This window comes from Leptidea sinapis, chromosome 46, assembly GCF_905404315.1.
Source record: "Leptidea sinapis chromosome 46, ilLepSina1.1, whole genome shotgun sequence".
Taxonomy (NCBI): Eukaryota; Metazoa; Arthropoda; class Insecta; order Lepidoptera; family Pieridae; genus Leptidea; species Leptidea sinapis.
This window is the reverse complement of record NC_066310.1, coordinates 8004952-8027372: the sequence shown is the minus strand read 5'-3', so window position 1 is coordinate 8027372 and position 22421 is coordinate 8004952. Positions and strand designations below refer to the sequence as shown.

General features: G+C 33.2%; 1 protein-coding gene across 1 annotated transcript in view; it reads right to left on the bottom strand.

Annotated features, from left to right (window-relative positions):
- The window catches only part of LOC126977886 (uncharacterized), a 185709-nt gene extending 172647 nt beyond the window's left edge, over window positions 1-13062 (bottom strand). The window contains exon 1 of the mRNA XM_050826513.1: window positions 12880-13062. The gene's annotated coding sequence lies outside the window, so the exon portion shown is untranslated. The remainder of the gene's footprint in view (window positions 1-12879) is intronic.
- Between the last annotated feature and the right edge of the window lie 9359 nt (window positions 13063-22421).

Here is a 22421-nt window from a genome sequence, read left to right as displayed (position 1 = left end):
TTCACGACCGCTCCAACAAGTCGAAGAGGGTAGCGCTGCACTAAAATGATAAAATTGTTGCGTTTGGCGCGACTTCACGGATATCAAAATACATGGAAAGCCAACTTGAGGCGCCAATGGGCCATTCAAAAGGAATGATTGTGAATTGCAAAACTCAACGTTGAACAATGCCACACCAAAGCGCCAAGCCAGATAGCGATGTCATGAATGTACACTGGCCACTATTTTGGGTTTTCAGATTAACTTGTTAGTCTGCTCCGAGATGTCACGCCGCAAAGTTGATCAGTAAGTCAATTTGAAACAGATTTAAAACATCCAATATTCGCAATGAAAAAAATTAAGAATTTTCATGTTTGCGGCAGATTACAAATAAATATTATTATTAAAACTGCAGCACTGGACAAAATATTGCACCTTTTAATACGAAAATTCCAGACGCAAATAGGGCGACAACTCAATTCAAAAAACTAGCTAGCATGAGGACATGATTCAATAGAAAACAAGATTAAATGCAAGAGCAATAAGTATATCCATTCATTCAATTAAATCTTCGAGTAATTAATTAGTAAATTGGAGTCAATTAATTCTTAAGGCTACAGAGTCAGTTCTTTCAATAAATTAGCATGAGTGTACGTCGCTTTTGATATTTTTATGGCGCGCGACAGGATCTTGAACGTAGTCCAGATATTATGCGTCTATCCCTATTTGCATGTAATCTTGTCGACTTAATTTTGTCGTCGAGACAAATGGCATGTCTGTTCAGCTTATTATTCGTTGTTGGTTGTATTAGTATATTGATAATCTATAATTTTATCTTGGATTTGTCCAAGGCATTTGATCCTGTCTCAGTTCCAATACTATTGACGCGACTGTAATGTTTGGGTATTAAGGTTTACTTTTGAAGGCCTACATTTAAAGTGGTTCACTTGTTAAAGTGAACCACCAGGTCTATCTTAATTATTTTATGGAAGAGCACAAACGAGCATAATATGTATTATACCTGGAATGTGATTACCGTAGCCCCATACTCTCCTTGTTTGTCTTGCAGAACGTTGAATAACGTACATATGAATTCTAAAACCGAAAACACATTGGTATGGCGGACGAGGATCGAATCAGGGGCTCCGAAGTGAGAGGTCAGAGGCACCTCTCTGTTGTTTTGCTGATTTTGTATATACGTTTATAATGGAATATAGAAGAAGCAATAGAGTTCATAAATTATTATTTCAAACTTAGCCAATTTTGTTTTGTTGACACGAAGTATAGGGGGTTCACACCTGATGGTAGGTGATCACCGCAGCCTATACTCTTTTGTAACAACCAGAGAAATCACAAGAGCATTTCCCTTATGAAGCATCGAATAAACGAACATAACATGAATTCTAAAACCGAATACACATTGGTACATGGCGGACGTGGATCGAACCGGGTGCTTGATAAGAGTCAACGGTTCAACCTATTGCGCCACCGTCGTTTTATAATACAATTCGTCGTTTAATAAACGTTTTATAGTCTGCTTATAAGATTAAAATGTCAAATTATCCACGTATTTAGTATTACCATTACACACGTGTTTAACAAAGCTATTCTACTAATTATCAAAGCAAATTAACTGCGCAGCCAACTAAAATGTCTGAAATTCGACCGTGCATGTTAAACTTGTCATCGTGTAATTATCACATTGATTGGTGGAAACCACTCGCGGAACCCTCATTAATCATATTGTAAGCCTCGTTCGGATATTTCATCTATGTGGGAGACAAAAGCTTGTAATGGTATTTCCGTAATTTAAATCCGCTTTCATTCAATCCGCAAATGTTTTGACTTTATCTTTAAGGCTTAATTTGTATTATTTGAGTTTGATTTAATTCAAGTTTTTTAGTTTACTGCTATAACAAAACAAATCATATAGCTTATGTACAATACCATGATTACATTCAATTAAAATTTCCATTACGGGGAAGCGTACCAAGAATACTGGCAGCATTTCCGCGCTGGATTACTAGGCTGATCTGTTGACTGACATAGCTATCAGCGCTTGGGTTACCAGTAGTCCTATTGAGGCGAGAAGCCAAATGGCCCAATGGAAGACCAGCGTTGATTTTCAAACCAGCAAACATGATGAGTTGGAACCATTTTTGTAACCTTTACTATACATGTTTCAGTTTTTGTTTTTTGTTTGTTTACTTCATATTATTTTTATTTTACTTATGTGTACCTACTATACGTTTCAAATAAACATTTTTTCTTTCTTTCTTTCACATTCTATCTATATAAAACACAAAGACAGACAATTTAGTGCCTGTTTAATAATCCGCAAAATGCCATGTAGTAAATTAAATGTAAAAAAAATTGCTGTCGATAAATGTCAAAATTTTTTTGTTTGTGACTTCCTAACGCCTTAACTTCTCAATATTTCATGGTGAAATTTTAATATTTTGTCGCGGTAACGAAAAAGGTATAGGATAGATACAATTAGTATTACAAGGTATACCGCTAGTTGTAGAAAGCATCCTTAAAATTAATGTTTCATTAAATATAATGTCGTCACTTTCTTTTTCATCTTAACAGTCAAAGATAGCATGTTATATAATGAAACAATAACTTTAAAAATGCTTTCTGCAAGTAGCGGTGGAACTATTAAGATTTCAATTGAAAGAGAGCGATATAAATTTAACTCGGAGTAAGTTTTAGCTAAAGCTGGTTATCAATAAAATGCAATAGATCGTCTTAGATTACTTAGTTACCTACCTACCAGTTAGTGAAACTGGTATTGATAGCAAGCTAAGAAAAAAAAATCCGGTATTGCAAATAATACATTTCATTTTAATAATTCTTTATTTAAGTAAAATATATATAGAAATGACATTACTTGACACAGTCTAAGAAATAATAATCTTAAAATTAGTAAATTTCAACGGCAACATTGCCTTATAGAAACGATGTGGTAATCAGTATGTTTTAACATCAGAGATTTATAAAACTTATAATATTATTATTATCAGATATTTGATATTTTAATGTGTGCCTTTAAAAAGGTAACACATGTTTACTAAAATATTCAAAATGTTTAGCTTAGTATTAAGCAATCATTACTTATTTCTATGGCAAAGAGCTTCGATGGCAAAGTTAATAAGGTAATCCCAATAATTAATTGGAGGTAGGTTGAAAATAAAATACTTGCAACTAATACTGCTATAAGTATACTTACTTATCTACATCAGTAAACAGGAAAACACTTCTCTTTTCCCATCCAGGGACCCCACCAAACTACAAGTACCTTACGGTAGGACTACATTATTTCAGACAAACTGCTTTTGTATGTGCATAAAAATCTATAATCACATCCCAAAAATAATAAGAGAGGTATCGTCAAATAAGAATTTCTCATCTAAATTGACAATATACCTTAGTAAATACTGCTTATATTCATTAGACGAATATTTTCAACTAAAAACTTGACTATATACTATATAATACTGCTACTAATCTTTTGTTAAATTGATATAATTGTTACTAATGATTTAGAAATGTATTTTGTAAAATTTGCACATCATAAATGTGGCAAACATGTACTTTATAATATTTATGTAACATCAATCTAACATGTTTATGCAAATAAAAACTTTGACTTTGACCTTGACTTAGTAAATCTTACAAAAAATACAAAGACGAATCGATATAACGACTGTAAAACATTGTTAATAAGGAACCGCGTTTGTCTTTCGAATACTTTTACCTATTGCGTATATAACACAAGATGTGTATGCACAGGAGCACGTCTGAAATTTATTCCAGCGAAAAATTGTTTCCACAAAATTTGATGTTACCGCCGGCTCACCCTTCGTGGCTGCGTAGTGAATAAAAAGTTCGCGTTTTATGTTGAAACATAGTCGGGAGAGACTGGACTGTATTATGAAACCTTTTCCTCGCCGATAAGGCAGTATAACCCTTGTCCCTGTGAGTTATAAACCGTTACATGGACAATATGTTCTAGATTGTTCTTATCTTTACAGCTTATAGATAACGTAAAACTTTCTGAAAGAATATTTTCTATTCGAAAAAAGTATCAAGTCTTTTTTCCGGCGTATTCGGTCTTTCGTGTGTATCAAACTTTCAGCTACTAAAAATTTACGACTCCAGACTTTCGAATATAACCCAAAATTTTACAGTGCCACAAAAATTTTGAAACAAGTGTAGCATAAAAAGTAATAAATTTTTATACTTCTACATTATTACCGGACCTTTGCACAGGAAGCCGGCTAGATTATGGGTACCACAACGGCGCCTATTTCTGCCGTGAAGAAGTAATGTGTAAACATTACTGTGTTTCGGTCTGAAGGTCGCCGTAGCTAGCGAAATTACTGGACAAATGAGACTTAACATGTATTGTCTCAAGGGGACGAGCGCAATTTTTGTTTTTTTCAAGAATCCTGAGCGGCACTGCAATAATGGGTAGGACGTATCAATTACCAATAGCTGAACGTGCTGCTCGTCTCGTCCCTTATTTTCATTAAAAAAATGTTCTTTAACTGGCCCTTTATCCTGAACATTTCACCGCAAAGTACAATATTGTATATTTTATTAAAGAATGCTGGGAGTGTTTCTTGCGCTGCTTCTTCTCTCTCAGAGCACCATTTGTTTCCGAAGCGGTGGTAGTGTTACTTACAAGTATGTCACTTGTAAGTAAAAAGAATACTAAAGGAATAAATATTGAGAAAATAAATGCATTTCATGCCTTTCATGATATCTTTGCTCTGGACTTCGATTTGTCTTTTGGCAATGGTTTCTATTAAACCCTTTCCGTGGCAACTAGTCTCCAAATCTAACTGTGAGCTTGAGCTCGTCATTTCACCATTTGTACTGTCGGTCTCGACTTTTTTTGATCAAGAGGTGCTTTGCAACATGTAACCTATCTCTCCATTTTAGCTGATCTAATTTTAATAGCACATTAGTTAGTTTTATTTCATCTCACAAACCGCGACAAGAAACTTTTCATATAGACATAAAGTGATAAAACAAAAATACTCAAACATCACGACTTACACGAGTCTGTTTTATTAAAAAAAATACAAGAGTTAGTTTTACTCGGGATCGAATCACCAAACAAAGAATACGTCCACAAAACAAAGAGAACAAAATGGTTTTATATTAATTTATTTTCCAAACAAATATTTACACCAATCACAAACACAAGGATCATATTTATGAAACACAATATACAAACAATCTGTTACATAAATCACGAACATTTAAATTTCGAATATTAGACGTTTTATTGAATTTAATGTTCTAACACTTTGCCTGCTGCGACAATATAAAACAATGATTGAGTAAGTTTCACTTGTTGCGCCTACATTTTCGCCGTTTCAGGAAAATGTTTATCCATTAATACAGGAAAACATTTCACAAATTTGCTTCTCTGAGACTTAAACTTTTAAAAAATTTCATGTACCACTTTAATCCTTATTGCCTCAATTTTACCTTTCAGGTGAATCGTTTTCAATTGGCCCGTTTGGATTATCATAAAATCATAAAATACTTTATGTTACATATATAATATTCTTTTTAGAGCTTAAAATATACGTTTCGGAATTAATTTTCTGAAAAAAATAATTTATTTTGTATTTGATTTATTGTGTAAATAATACAGTTCGGGCTTAACCCATTAAAAAACCCTATTCTAAGCCTTCAACGTTAAGGCTACACATGAGGTAGTAGGGCTAAGTAGGGAGAACTTACACACTCTAACTTGGACACGAACAGGGCACTGCAGATCAAATACCTCTCAATCCTAGGCCTCAAAGATTGCAGAGCATGTAGATTCTGTAACAGTGTGGATGAAAGCCTATTATGCATCCTCTCTGAATGTGGCCCTTTAATGTCTAACTGTAGCATCTCGTTGAGAAGACCAATACTTCAATTACATAAAATATATCAGCATATTAAGATAAAGTAAGATTTGTGAAAAGAATCAACCTTATTAGTCAGCTAACAGTGGCTATTTTTTCGTTTCGTTTTGTTTACGTTCAGCTGATGGTAATTGATACGCCCTACCCATTACAATGAAGTGCCGCTCAGGATTCTTAAAAAACCCAAAAATTATGAGCCGCATTACAATTGCGCTCGTCACCTTCAGATGTGAGATAAGATGTTAAGTCTCATTTGCACAGTAATTTCACTAGCCCCGGCGCACTTCGAACCGAAACACATTACTGCTTACACATAACTGCTCCACGGCAGAAATAGACGCCGTTGTGGTACCCATAATCTAGCCGGCATCCTGTGCAAAGGAGGATCCCACTGGTGGAATTATAATAGATATGTATTGTAATCTTGTGTACTGTATTAAAGTCACTTTACCAACCCTTTACTAAAAAGGCATAAAAGGCATTTATTTTCTCAAAATTGATTCCATTAGAATTCTTTTTGATGTCATTTCTAATAACTACAAGATACTACTACCGCTTCGGAAATAAATGGCACTCTGAGAGAGAAGACTGAACTATGGTTGCCGCTGGCAATTACTTATATAATGTGGTAATATATATTATATTATTTTTTTTAAGGCACGCAGAGCTCTTTTCTGTTGTGGGTATTGAATGTTACTTTGCTGTCACGGTAGGTTATGTAACACTCGTTCGCATAAAATCGGCTAAGTGCGCGAACAATATTTAAGTACATTATTACTTTTATTCCCATTTTAGGATCAAGGACAAAATTAGTTTTTTTTATTCTGGCTTTTTTAATTCTGTTGTGCGGTTAAGCACATACCGCTTGTTAGTATTTTGAACAGTTAATAATATTTATTTAAGCAAAACAAATGTTATAACAATATTTACAATACTCTGATTACATAAAATTAAAACTATCATTACGTGGAAGCGTACCAAAAATACTGGCAGCATTTCAGTGGATAGCTAGGCTGTTCCGCTAACCGAAATGGCTGCCAGCGCTTGGGTTTCCAATTGTATTTAGTATTTTTGGTTTTAAGAATTAATCTATATTGTAAAAAAACTAAAACTCGTAAAAGAGCTATCCAGGCGTCTAACCGATTTAACAGGTGACCCAAGATCTGGTACGTACCTCTGTCATAGGAAAAGTTTGGCTATACAAAGAGGTAGCGTTGCCAGCTTCATGGGCACCTTACCTGCCGATAGTGATCTTAATGATATTTTCTATTAGTAATTAATTAATTTTGTTAGATTATTTAAGTTTTATTTTATTATTATTTATAAAAATAGCGTTATTAATAATTAAGTCATATGAAAATTATTTTTATGTTTTAAAATAAAAAAAATCTATATTGTCATAATATTTTATCCTGACGATATGGAGTTTTTTATTTTGTGAAGTGAAACCTCTAAAGCGACTTCCAACAAGGTTGCGTTAAACGTTCAACGCTCGTGGGGAGGGGTTTTGATGTTTTTTTGATGCAGTTTTTATAGATTTGGATATTTCTCCACTCGAAAATGATAATTAAAAGATGCTATCAATTGTTAATTGTAAGCAATGTTAATAAGTTTGTCTTAAAGAAACAATATGATTTCACCAAATTACGAAGATTCACTTCTTCCCCGTGGAGGAACTCCACGCACTATTTTTTAATTCCCAACGTCAACTGTTTTTCAATTCCATATCATGGTAAAACTGTAATGCTGTTTATAATTGCATGTATCTACTTAAATAAGAACTATAATTCATATTATTCGTTTCAGAAAGTTACTAAAGTTACTTCTACACGTTAGTGCTCCGGAATCTATCTAACTTATCTCCAGCCTAAGATGTAAATTCTATGATCCTACAATAAAGCATACTCCGTTAAGAGTCCTTAGTAATATTGTGTAAAATTTTTTACCTCCATGTTTATAGAAAAACTCCATAATTTTATATCTACTTAAGTTACTAAATGTTATAATTAATATTGCGCTGATCCCACAGACAAACCATCAAGATGGTTTTGTGGGACCATTATTTTTTAGCCATTATAATGTCAAAGCTGTAATAAATAATTAAAAAAAAAATTCATTCTCTGCCAGAGGAACCGAAAATTAAAGAATTCCATTTGTATCTTCGGGTGAGTTTGCAGTTCTACATCTACGTATTTATTTAGATTCAACAGCAGTAACTACAATATTACAGTTATAATTATGCTAAGTTAAAAAGGTGCAAAATGCATTACCTTTTAAGGTGCATACAGCATGCGAAAATATATGCGAAATTGTTATATAAAATAAGTATAAATTATAAAACAACGATTCTATTATTTACTTAATGATATTATGAAATGAACAAAATCTAAACTATTTGTTGTGCTTTTAAAGTTATAACCCTCACTTTTAGGATTAATAAACAAATAAAATTTGATTTACATTACATATTATATTTACATACATTTTGATTCACTTTAGATTTACAAGAGCGATGTCTAAAGTCAATTTCCTCGTATGCAAATATTGGGGTGGAGCAGGTTATCAACTGTAAAGTAGATCCTGTAGATGAAGCCACAACCTGAGAGTTGAACAAAGCATACAAGATTTTGTGACGATATGTCACTCGAACGGTTAGCTCATTTGGCAGAGCACTGGCACGGGACGCCAGAGGTCGTCGGTTCGAGTCCCGCATCGTTCATAAGAAAAATTGTTCTCAAATTTTATTTATGAACAAAATCTACAAAACAAGTCAAGATATATTAAAAAAAAATCAAGAATACAAGTTAATTATTATAACATTTTTACGAAACCTTGGCAACGAATCTCTGAATATCTATCTATTATTCGATTTCGATTCGATAGCATTTGTTCTAGAAAGTTCTATTACACGTAAGTGCTCCGAACTCAATTCGTGTCTTACAATCAGGTAACTAGTTGATTTATCCTCCAATAACCTGTGCTTACGTCACTCGGTGGAGTTGAGACGGGTCGACCGTTTGTAGCCGTGTGTCCCGACGCACCCCTCTCAACGTAAAGCAAGATTAATTGTAGTCATCCCATAAGCTGTTCCCGTTTTGTAACTGAATATCGCTTTACTTATGGGAAATTGAGCTGCTTATACATAAGACTAATGGAACACGTCTACTAATTAACTTTGATCTTATTAGAAAGGTATATTTAATAGAAATAATGGGATACGTACTTTGACGAGGAATGTACGCAGAGTTCTATAAGCTTACCAAGAGGGGTTGTGGAATCAATACCTTGCTTAAGGTAATAAAAGAACTGCTATCTAATATTCAGATATAAAGTGAAATCAAAAACTTCAAATATAAAATTTTCCAAATATATTTTACTACTTAATCTTACTACGCACCGGTAGAATTTTAGTTCATTAGATTAAAAAAAACACAAATTATTGACTCCCATCTCTATATCTCTGAAAGGTCACAGGTGTCACATCTATATTTTCTCGGTTTAATTTCTAGATCACAACAGTAAGGAGTTGTTCCAAAATGGGCCAAGTCTTTGTACGTTTACTAGATACAGCAGCAGATTACGAAAAATCTAATGATTTCATGTTTTTTTTTTTTATTTGTCCTATTTGTCGTGTACAAATTCCATCACTGAAATGTTGTTGGCAATTATACAGCTGTAGTACATCATTATTTTTACGATAGAATAGCTTTAATATGGCAACAAAAAAGGACCCATAGAGTACCTATTATTTTTTTAAATAATGATGTTGTAATATTCTGTTCAATTTATTATTAGATGACCGCTATTATTTGTTGTTTATACTTATAGCGTTTCCATCCATGTAATGAAGCGTTTATTTTATTTTTTTATGGAAATGGAGGACAAACGAGTGTACGGGTCAACTGGTGTTAAGTGATTACCGCCACCCACATTCTCTGGCAACACCAGAGGAATCATAGGAGCATTGCCGGCCCTAAAAAGAAGCTGTACGCACTTATTTTGAAGGTACACATGTCTTATCTTCCCGGAAATACCGCACAAGGAAGCTCATTCCACAGCTTTGTAGTAGGTGGATGAAAGCTCCTTGAAAGCCGCACTTTGGAGGACCGCCACACATCCAGATGGTGGCATGGCCTGTTGTCATGCATTGCCTAACAGTAAGAGGTATGAATTATCTAGAATTATGACATTGAATTTAAACACTATTCATAATCGCAAACGATTATTTAATCAGGAATCCGTATACACAACTGTTAGCGATGACCAATTACAAATCTAAAAGCTAAAGCAATTTAGCTCTGAAACTTGAATCTCTATCGGTACAATTCAAATAAATATTCCAATAAAACTCTTTGCTTCGGCTATTACTGAAAAGTGGCTCAATACGCCGCAGCTGAATGAGGAATTAATTAATATGTCAAATACAGAGCAGAATTCCGAGCCAGAACAATTGCCCGTAAAATATTGTGCATAGATTTGAAATCAACTGTTGATTTTGTCTGATATCATTTGTTGAATTGAAATGAATGCATCGAATGGATTATGTGACGATTTTATTATAGCTTCATTTTGAATAACGTATTATTAGAAAAGTTTTATGGCAATTTATCAGATTCCCTCACATTTTTGTTTGTTTTTTAGTATCCTTGGATTTAAATAAATAAAAGGACTAAAAAAGTATTCTAAACTAACTCATACTCATGACGCTATATCTGACTATAACTATATATACAAGACCTAAAGAATTCAATAAATCTGAATTAGGAAGATCGGTTTTAGTAGGTAAATGTTAAAAATATTTCGGTTTTAACAATTGTTACCGAAAAATTTAAAACTTATAATAAATAGGTTATAATATCGCATTCAATTATGAGTTGTGTCACATTCTTTATAAATGAAATATTACTCTCTAAACTAGATGTCAAACAGACCAGAAGTAGTCATACAATAAACGAATGTTAAAGCCTATGTTTCCGCTCGTACAAACTTTCGATCCTTAAGCTGCCTATCCATTGAACCGAACAGAGGAACCATAATATCCAAAAATGTTGCGGAATAGTGTTGTGAATTGTATTTTGTCTATTCGACGCTGACGCAACAGAGGAAGCAACAAAAATAAGAAGTATAAAATTAAAAAAATACAAAAAAATTATATAAAATATTAAATTTGAAAACTGTCACAAAATAGTCCATTTGACAGACATTTTTGGTCGAAAATAGACAGAGAATGAAGTACACTCTTCAGTGAAAAATACTGTTCATCGGCATATAGTGACAGTACAAAAATAAACAAGTGTTATTTAGACAGTAACACACATGTGCATCGATAAATCATTTGTGTCAATGCCCCCTAAAAAAGGAATTTTGAAACTGGCAGGGTCGAATAGAACTGAAACTATTGAAGGAAAAAGAACAGCTTTCATAGAAACCTGTTATGGAGAAAAGTTGAATCTCAGTAACGGTACTCTGTACATTCCAAAACTTTCTACAAATTTAAATTTAATTTCTGTTGCTACTGAGAATGGATGTAAAGTATTCTAAATAGAGAATAAAAATCTCGCAGAGATTCAATAAACAGCTGTATTTTCATTCACTGCTATACTTCCAAACAACAATAGATTTTAGCAATTCTATTAATTTTTCTGCACAGCCGCGCTCCGTCCCTCCCATCTTCACATCAATGGTCAGGCAGCCTTATAAGAGTATAGTGTCACCTTATAACGTTGATTAATCGTATGAATAATATTATATAGCCGCCAACTACGGTGGTTGCGGAAGGTAACCCGTACGTTGGATGTCTTTCGGAATCAATTAAATTTGAAAGCCAATAAAGTAGTCAATTACCGAGTGTACGTATATGTACATATATAAAATATACATTTAATTAGAGCTAAGAAATGCTGTTTTGCGGAAAATAACTGAAAATATATGACGATGGCGTTATGGTAGTCTTAAATTCATAAATTTTGAGCTGTAGTATGAGAAACTATTTCTGTCAACATTCAAATAGTGTGAGCCATATAAACAAAACCATTTACATTTAAGTACCTCTTGTAGCTCGAAAAACGGGCACAAATCATCAAAAAAGTATAACTTTAATACTCATAAGTATTTGATACCAAAAAAAGGCATTAAAACTCATCAACGAATAATAGATACCTATTTAAGCTAAAGTTAAAAGTAGAACCTAGTTTAACACCTACTACTAGATTACAAGTATGCAGATTTCAAACCAATTTGAAACCAGTTTCTTCGAAATGAACCCTAATTAATTTTAACTTAAGTAAAATTAAATTGCCCTTATTTAATATTGCAATTGTAAAATAATATCTTATAATTTGTCGATTCACAAAATAATATCTAACTCATTTCGTTGAAAAAATTTGTAATGTCTATTTTTAGGAAATAGATGAGTTAATCAATTCCAAAAGCAATTTTTAAAATCTTCAGAAATATTACATTTATTTCTTTTCTAAAGGCTTATGATTAAACTTAAAAAAAAATGATAAAGATATGAAAGGATTTGAGAGATAAAGTGACGGCAAACACTATCTTGAAATTTGCTTTTACTACACTAACAATTATTAGATTGGTAGAATTCAGCATTCCAGTTTTGTGACAAAATTATACTAATGGATGTATTATCCTTATATTTTTTGAATACAATTGGGATTATTTCATATTCATGAAGTTCGTACACAAGGTGCCGCCTTACCTTATAAATTATTCCGACCCCACTTTAGATACCAATTCTTTACTCGGACGTTACGACTGATAGAAATTAGGTAGGATTTCCTTTTGAATAAACAACGACCTTAAATATTCAACGCTGTGTCAAGGTCAAGTATTTAGAGATACTTAATCTTTTCCAAAATAATATTGCGTAGTTTCGCCGTTTGATCAATATCTTTGTCCTTGACATTTGAACTGGTCCATGCGAACGTAATCTTATTTAAAATTCACCCACCTTGCAATTTGAAGATACTCACACTTAGAAACCAAGTATTAACACAACACACTTGTAGTTTTAAACTTCGTCACAATAGTCACTCTGTTCACTTCAAGCGTGTAATTGTACGGGCTATGTTTCCTCGACTACGGTATCCGCGCGTAGCGTCAGCTCGTAGCGAACGAGCGTAGCCTGCGCGAGTTACTCGACTAGTAGCTTCAATGCCCGCTAGAATACGAATTGTTGTAGTACAGTGAAACCTCAGATAAAACATTGTTTGAAATAATATTATTATTTTCAGAATATATTATTTTGGCCATGATAATTTTATAAAAGCTTCGCTCATGATAATGATTACTCAAATTTGAAGATATGACCATATTATTATATAAAAATAATTTATGTAGTAGCTGACTTGCTGACATTTTAATTTTCGTTTTTAGTTTAAACAAAGATCTAATATCAGCTTGCTAGTGCAATAAAATATTATTTTGACGGAATTAAAGTATTCAACACAAATTTAATAATATCTTTAAAACGCCATCTAAATAAAACCAATTATACTAATAATTTTATTTATTTTTAATGATAAGAAGTAAATAGATAAATAAGACGCTCTCTGGCAGTATCGACAATGCAGGACTCAGGATTGATAAACCCAAAATTATAAGTGGTACCGTGATTGCGCTCGTGAATTTGAGACATAAGATATTAATTCTCTATAACTCAGTAATTTCACCAGTGACAAAAAAAAATGCTTGCACACTACTAGGAGGTGGCTGAAGGAATTTGTGATACCAATAGCAATTCAGAACTGCGAACAAAAACCAATTACGCATTAGTTAAATTACATTACATTTAATTCTTGAGGAGTTACAATATATTTTACACTGAGATATATTTTTTCACTTTATAAAAAGTTTACTATTTGTGTACGATTATTGAGTTTTCAGATCAATAAATAAGTAATTCTAATTGTATAAACAATGGTTTTAAATGTTACTTTTATATGGAATTATATATATTTTGAATTAGTATAATATAATACATAACGACAAAAATAGTATTCTTAAAATATTTGTGACACTATCTGACTTACTTCCCTATACTACATAGCAAGGAGTTTGTCTGTGCGCATGCGCGCTGTGACGTCAGAGCGTCTCACCCCGCCACAAAAGACTGGGCCACACGCTCCATGCCGGCAGACCCTGCACCAATTCGCTTCACTGACTAGATTTATGAAACACTACCCCTCTGCTCGCGTTGCAATGTTACTGGGTAATCAAATTCACTACACATATTTCATCTTATTGCCTTATATTTTCTCGCTCTCGACACATAAAGACAGAGAGAGAAAATAGCTTATTTTTAAATAGCTTACTTTTTCTTGCATTACTTATTAATAAACGTATTCCACATGTGTTGCTAATGAATAATCATTTTCTCCAACTTTCTATTTAAGAAATGTTTGGCAACGTATCGGTAATCGTTATTTATGTGTCATATATAATTTTTCATTTGTTTGAATTATTTATAATTAATTTATTCGTGCAAAACTAGGTTGGTTCAATTTTATATTAAGTTAAACCTACTTATATAAGAAAAAAAATCGAATAAAATTCCGAATTCAAACATGGATATTCTATAAAACAAGTTTACTTAGATACCTTAAAAATATAATTTCTCTATGACATTTTGAATTTCGAGCTAACTTAAACGTATAAAATACGACATATTATACACCTAATGAGGTTAATGTCAATAAAAATAGTTGACATTCTATTTGACGACCCATATAGCCGAATGATTAGTGACCCTGACTACTAAGCTAGAGATCCCGAGTTCGAATCCCGGTAGGTGCAATCATTCATATTATGATGAATATGGATGTTTTTTTCCGAGTCATGGATGATTATTATGATATGTATTTATGTGTGTTTAAGTAAGTATTTTATATTAAATATATCGTTGTCTTGTACCCATAGTACAGGCTATGCCTAGTTTGAGTCAAAATAATTTGTGTAAAAGTGTGTCTTTATTATTATTAAGAGATTGAGAAATTTATCTGACATCAATTTCGGAAACCATTATACTACATACTATTCCCAAGTCCATATACGGATATTTGATCTTCGGATAACTATTAAACTAATAGATTAGAGAACTAGAGTTCTAACTTATACAAGATTCATACTATTGGTTTTGCAAAGGGCGATGAGCAAACTTTCCCAGAGCCCTCGATTTGGGGTTGTCATCGGCCCTTGTACACGCCGTGCCCTTTACGGAAGGGGACACCACAATATGGTACAAGTAATAAGAATGATAAGGCATATTTTTTAATTATTGATTTTCAAGAAAGTTATATATAAGAGTTGACATAATATTGACCTGTCGAAACATAATTTTTTTTTGTTTAGTTATATATAATCTTTAAATAGTTGCTGTTATGCGATGAGTATTTAAAAAAATGACATTTATAGAGGCTAGGAGTAGAAATTTAGAACTTTTAGAATTAAAATTGAAATTGTAGAATGTTTAAAGACAATGTACACTATATACACATTGAACTTTTCTCTAAATCCATTCAATTTCACTTATAAGATATACATAGCACTAATGTTGCACAATACGTCAGCTGTATAGCTACAGATATACTGCTATAAGCATTTCGGTGACGCCAACTCACGATATTTCACCCATCCAAAAAGTGTCTTACATATTTGTATTATTCTTAAGTTATTTATTTATTACGGGTGCCATTCATGAGCATGTCGGTGACGCAAACATATAAGATTTTGAAGAACCAAAAAATGCCTAACGCGGCTAAAGAGGTTTTCAATTCAAAAAGTTTGTTAATAAATAATAAAAGAAATAGAAGGTGACAACCAAAGAGGATGTAAATTCTACGTAATAAGAGGCGGAACATTCTAAGTGAAAAATGAAATTTAGTTAAGTATGAAACGTGCAGATATTTGACTGAAGTTTGAAATAGTAGTAATTACAGTATGGTGATTGGCGACGAAGTATTATCTGGCTAAGTTTCAAAGCGAACAGTTGCTTAAAACGCAGTGAATTTCGGCTACCTCAGTTTTTAACAAGATTGTAGCCGTCATCTGTCAATGTATTGATGACTGCACGTTTCATACAATCGATTTCGCTTTTTTCTTCGAGAGTTTTGCTAGGTTGATCACAACCATCAGGTCGGATTATTAGTAAAACATTCAAACAAATTAAATGTTTAACATTATTCCCTAAAGCCCAGTTGAGCCCATTTGGAGGTTTTAGTTACAAACTCATTTACAGAATTACATGGGCAAAAACTATAGAGTTCGGTACCTTTTAAAGCAAGGTGCATGCAAGGAGGAGTGTCAGTATTGATATAGTCTAACGGCTGTTCCCAATATTCAGTCTATTTCTTACTTGAGATAAAAATCGTAACTATCGTTGACTTTTCTGTCCAAATAAACTTATCGACGGTAACTCACCTTATCCGTAGACACTGTCTGACAATGGGAGGACGTATAGCTTACCAGCGATATAAATTTACGCGTCCCAATATAAGGGGATAAGAATGACTTATCGGGTATATTGGGACAGCTTCAGATTATTGACTGCTAATTACTGACAGTTGATGGTAGTAATATAACTCTATCTGTAGATACTATATTGGGAACTGCCGTAAGTAGATACAGATAGTAGATACTTAGAAATTCAATGTACATATGCATTAAATTATAAATATTGATTTAATGCATAAATTTGCAATGTAATGTAAGTATAGGCCGTAGAACATTATCAATCTAGAGAACAAAGAATTAGACAGTGAAGCTAATTTCATAGATTTTAATCACAATATATTTTAATGTAATATTATTTACTGTTTGATCAAAAAGCTTACTGAATTATTGTCGAATTACGGTTTTAATATAGTTGTTTTTGTAAAGGTACACAAATTCAAATATTTTTATTCAATAGGATTTAAAATCACTTATTGAACGTCAATATCTACGACCCATTCAAAAGAGACTGCCTCAGACCTGAGAAGAATGGGCGCAAGAAACTCAGCGGGCTTTTTTTTTTTAATATCAAATATGGATTACAATGTAATATCGTACAATAAACATTTATAATTAAAGAGCCTGAGGGTGTTCGCTTTATTCCCTGTCCGTGGTGTCATTAAGAAAATCGTTTATGCTATAATAACCTTTCCCACACAAACGTTTTTTAACAATTCTTTTAAATTTCGTAACACATTTGTTTTGTACATTTTCTGGGATCATATTGTAGAAGCATATACATCGCCCAACAAAAGACTTACTAACTCGATCCAACCGAGTAGTAGGCATAACAAGTTTATGTTTGGTCCTCGTAACATTATGAATGTCACAGTTTCTAGAAAATTCCTCAATGTGCTTATGAACATACAAAACATTATCGAAAATGTATTGAGAAGCAACAGTCAAAATGTTTATTTCTTTAAATTTTTCTCGTAATGATTCTTTTGGACCTAGGTTATAAATCGCGCATAAGTGTATCATTATAAACCCGAATATTTAATTAAAAACATTTAAGTTTTTATTTTTTTAAAGTGAAGCCTCAGTTCTGGGATTAATTGCAGAAATTAAATTTGAAAACAAAATTTAGATGAAGCCACAACTCTCAGAGTTGAACATTAACAAGATTTATCAATATACGATACGTCACTCGAACGATTAGCTCAGTGAACGGCGAAAGGAAGCGGGTTCGATTTCCACATCATTCATAAATTTTGTTTTCAAATTAAATTTTTATCACATTTTAATTATTAATGAAAATAAACTATGTTGCAAGCATAAAGAATATGAATTACTTACAAATGTTTGTTAACCGAATCACAATAAAAGCTAGCATATTTACAACATGCATAATAATTGTCGGTGACAAAGGGTCGATCTGCCATTAAAATATTTTAACGCGTCATAAAAAATAGAAATAAATGTCTTTTCATCTACGCCATCGGATTGAGAGCTATTAACGAAAATACACTAGCGATCGGGCGATAGTGGTCGGAAATCGGGACCCCTCGGCTCCGATCACAATGCACCCCTAACCCCTCGCGTTCATTACACCACGGGTCATTCGTCAGACGAAATTTAACACAACTGAATCAATCACAATGCCACTGCGTCGCGATCGGTGTGATTTTGTAACTTTTAATATCAAGATTCTGCGCTAATTCAAATTTCTCATAAAAAGGAGTTGCTTAATAGAATCAAATCAAGATCACTTTTTTAATGTAGGTCAAAGAAATGACACTTATGAATGTCAAATGTTTTCTTTTCTTCTTATATTTACCGCTACTTCAGAAAGGCTTGAGCTTTAATGAGAAGAAGTGGCAAGAAACTCATTGTCGCTCTTTTAAATCAACATTTACAGCTTCATCTTTTAACAAATAATTTTACAGTTATAGTTACATTATGAAAAGTGATGCCACAAAAATACTCAAACGACAATTAATATTCAATGCCCTACACGAGTAAGTCAAAAAAAGTAAATGTAAATTAATACGTAAAAACAAGAGTTATTGAGTACAATAAATCAATTCAATTCAAATATTTTTATTCAAAATGATGTGAATATAAAAAAATAAAGGATGTGACATCACTTATTGACTCTCTCAAAAAACTACCACCCATTCCAAAATGAATGCCTCAGGCCTGAGAAGAATGAGCGCAACAAACTCAGCATCCAAAAAACAAGGTAAATTAATAAAGGTATTTAATTTTTTTGTGTTAAAGATTTAAAAAATAATATAATAACTTTAATTTCATAAACACGAAACAACCAGAAATAAGTGGTCCCGTTTACGAGCATCGCCTCCCTCGACCATATATTTTAAGGGAAGGAAGACCTTGCCACGTCGCCGCCACAAGCAGTGACATTTAAGCGAGCATGACGAGAACTCAACCTGATAACAAAAAATAATGCTCAACTTCTTTCGGAGGAGTTTAGTAACAAACACCGCGATACGAGTATTTTATATATTAGAAGATATTTTTCATATGGCCATAGTTTCGATTGGTTAGCACATTATAATATACAGATTACAGACGCGCCATAGTGAGTCGTACTCTGCCTTGAGTTTCTATAAAAATCAAACTTCTAAAGCGGGCCGTTCAAAATATTATGACTTGATGTTTAAGACTTATTTTTTATCACTTTGATGTTAAATTAAAAGCTTTGGAGTATTTACTTCCACTTAATATAGCATTGGGAAATATACCGGTCTGCACAAGTAGAGGGAAAACTCGTAAAAATGTCGTAACGAAAACCCGATCAGCCTTTACAGTGTTTTTTTTTTATGGAATAAGAGGACAAACGAGCGTTATTTAGTGATTACTGCCGCCCGCAATCTCTTACAACACCAGAGGAATCACAGGAGCGTTGCTGGCCTTTACAGTGTTATTGCAGATGAACAAAAGATATAAAAGTTTAAATAGCTTACAACTGAAAACCCAAGCGATGACAGCTATTTCGGTCAACGGATCAGCCTTGCTATCCAACGCGGAAATACTGCCAATATTCTTGGTACGCTTCCGCGTAATGATAGTTTTAATTTTATGTATTTTATTAAGTTGTAAATATAATTATAAGATTTGGTTTCTTTGATAAAAATATATATTTAAAAAACCTGACACAATGAGATGCCGAAAAATGTTAGTATCAGTTCAAAATAATTGTATGATTGACCTTAATTTAAATTTGGTGTGAGATGTAAGTTTACTTTATTCAAATAAAACATATCTTATAACTATATAATTTATCATTCCGCCAATACTGCGTCTTCCAGTGCGTGTTTGCAATTCTGACTTTTCTGCTCCAACGGCTATCTGTCCTTATATGTAGGATACATAGCTCGCCACTTCAATTTCGCAATCATCTGGGCTATATCCGTGACTTTGGTTTTCCTACGGATCTCCACATTTCTGAGTCGATCTCACAGACATCTAATTACTTATACGAAATGTTTTGTCATTGCTATTGTTATAAAATAATCATAATCTAGTCCCAGGCTGTCCGGTCATTTAGATATTCAGCTGTGGAGTAGTTTACGACAGAGCCATTTTTTAGTAAAACATTTAAATTTATTTATAGATAATGCCGGAACAGTGGCCGGGACTTTATTATAAATGTGTACACATATATCCTAAAAACTTTAATCTTATGAAGACTGCTAAATTTAATTACAAGCAATCCCTTATTTCTAGAGTTATAATAATGAATATCACAATTAAAAGGAAAAATGTGACGATTTTTGTGAACGCATTTTAAATTGTCACATGACAATATTTATTTCTTTAAATTTTTCTTTGAGAGACTGTCTATAACCAAACTGATATATAGCACGAACAGCTCTCTTTTAGTTCAATATTTTAGCGATACCATACATTAAGACATGATTTAATATCGAGCTATACGGTGTACTAAATAGAGAGTCTTTGTGAGGAAATCAGTTTATCTCAGAAGCGATACTAGCTAATGATTTCAGGCTGTAGCATTGAATAGAACATTCGAACTGTACGGCGCAGAACTGTGTTCTTCATTTAATTAACACTTGCTATTGTACTGCCACTGTTTCTGCTTTCGAATTGAAATGTTGCTCTGCGAATTCACGAATTGAACAAAAGCAAGCAAAGAGCAGTGAAGTACGCATAGGTTTTTCGAGTTGATAAAAGAGTAGTGAAATTTATTACGATTGAAAAAACTCGCAATAGATATATTTGTTTTTTTAGAGTTCACATCAGAAAACTCCTGTGCATTTTTGTTGCTTCCGATTGATACACGCATAATAAGTCTAGATTATGGGTACCACAACGGCGTCTATTTCTGCCGTGAAGCAGTAATGTGTAAGCATTACTGAGTTTCGGTCTGAAGGGTGCCGTAGCTAGTGAAATTACTGGGCAAATGAGACTTGACAACTTATGTCTCAAGGTGACGAGCGCAGTTGTAGTGCCGCTCAGAATTTTTGGATTTTACAATAATCCTGAGCGGCACTGCATTGTAATGGGCAGGTCGTATCAATTATCATCAGCTACGCGTCCTGCTCGTCTCGTCCCTTATTTTCATAAAAAAAAATGGTGTTATGTTGTGCCACAGTCTAGAATTATATAAACATGCTGTAATTTCAACTGGTATTACATCTGACGAATGTAACAAGAATATTTGTTATATACCTACTGAATGTCCTAGAATAGGTGGGACAAACAAGGGCAAACGAAAATAACATATTTTATCTATAGTTATAGTTATAGTATAGTTTCAATACAAAAATACCGAAAAATTTATAAAAGAAAAATAAATATAATAATCAATTTCCAACACTAAACTTTTAAAATGTGAACGTAATTTCGTTCGAAGGGATCAGAAGTAATTATATTAAAATAACACAATAAAATATACTTCGAAAAGAATTGGTTCTATTATAATAGCATTAAATTCATGCAAAATCCTCCCTTTCACTTCCCAAAGATAAGCTCAATCAGCGATACTTAAGAAATTTGCAAACACAATTCAATGTCCTTTGACGCAGCTTCTTTTTCTCCAATTTGTCTTTTGTAGCCTTCCAAATCCACCCGCATCGGTGAAGTGAATTGTGATCATAAATCAAGAAACAAAATTGTAATTCAATTAGTCTTGAATACTCGTAAGTTAGGGGATGTAATAGAAATGATCCTGAATGATAAATCACTCTTGAATAGGTTTATACAAAATGTCATAATACCACTTAAATAAATTGGATGCAATTTAACTATAATTATCCCTCGTCAGAATGGAGAGGATTATTATTTTTTGTATTAAAAAATTTTCCCTTTATAACTTTATTGAATAGAAGTATAATTTGTTTATACTCCTTCCTACCAGTGGGAGGCTATTATGTTATGTTATGGATACCACAACGACACCTTTTTCTGTCATGAAGCAGTGATGTTTAATAGCATGATTTTTGGGTTTTTTTTATGGAATAGGAGGACAAACGAGCGTACGGGTCACCTGGTGTTAAGTAATCACCGTAGCCCACAATCTCTTGCAAAACCAGAGGAATCACAGGAGCGTTGCCGGCCTTTAAGGAAGGAGTACGCGCTTTTTTTGAAGGTACCCATGTCGTATCGTCCCGGAAACACCGCACAAGGAAGCTTATTCCACAGCTTTGTAGTACGTGGAAGCAAGCTCCTTGAAAACTGCATTGTGGAGGACCGCCACACATCCAGACGGTGGGGATGATATCCTAACTTGTGGCGTGTCATGTGGAATTGGGCGGCAGGATTCAAGTTAAACAGCTCTTCGGAACACTCCCCGTGATAAATGCAGTAGAAGACACACAATGAAACGACATCTCTACGCAACGCCAAGTGATCCAGCCATTCACAGAGCACTTTTTTTTACGTTGTTCAAGAATCCTGGGCGACACTGCATTGAAATGGGCAGGGCGTATCAAATACCATCAGTTTATCTTCAATAACATCAAAATGGTACTGTAAACGTCATAATGTTTTGCTTTTATGTCAATGTAATTTTACAGT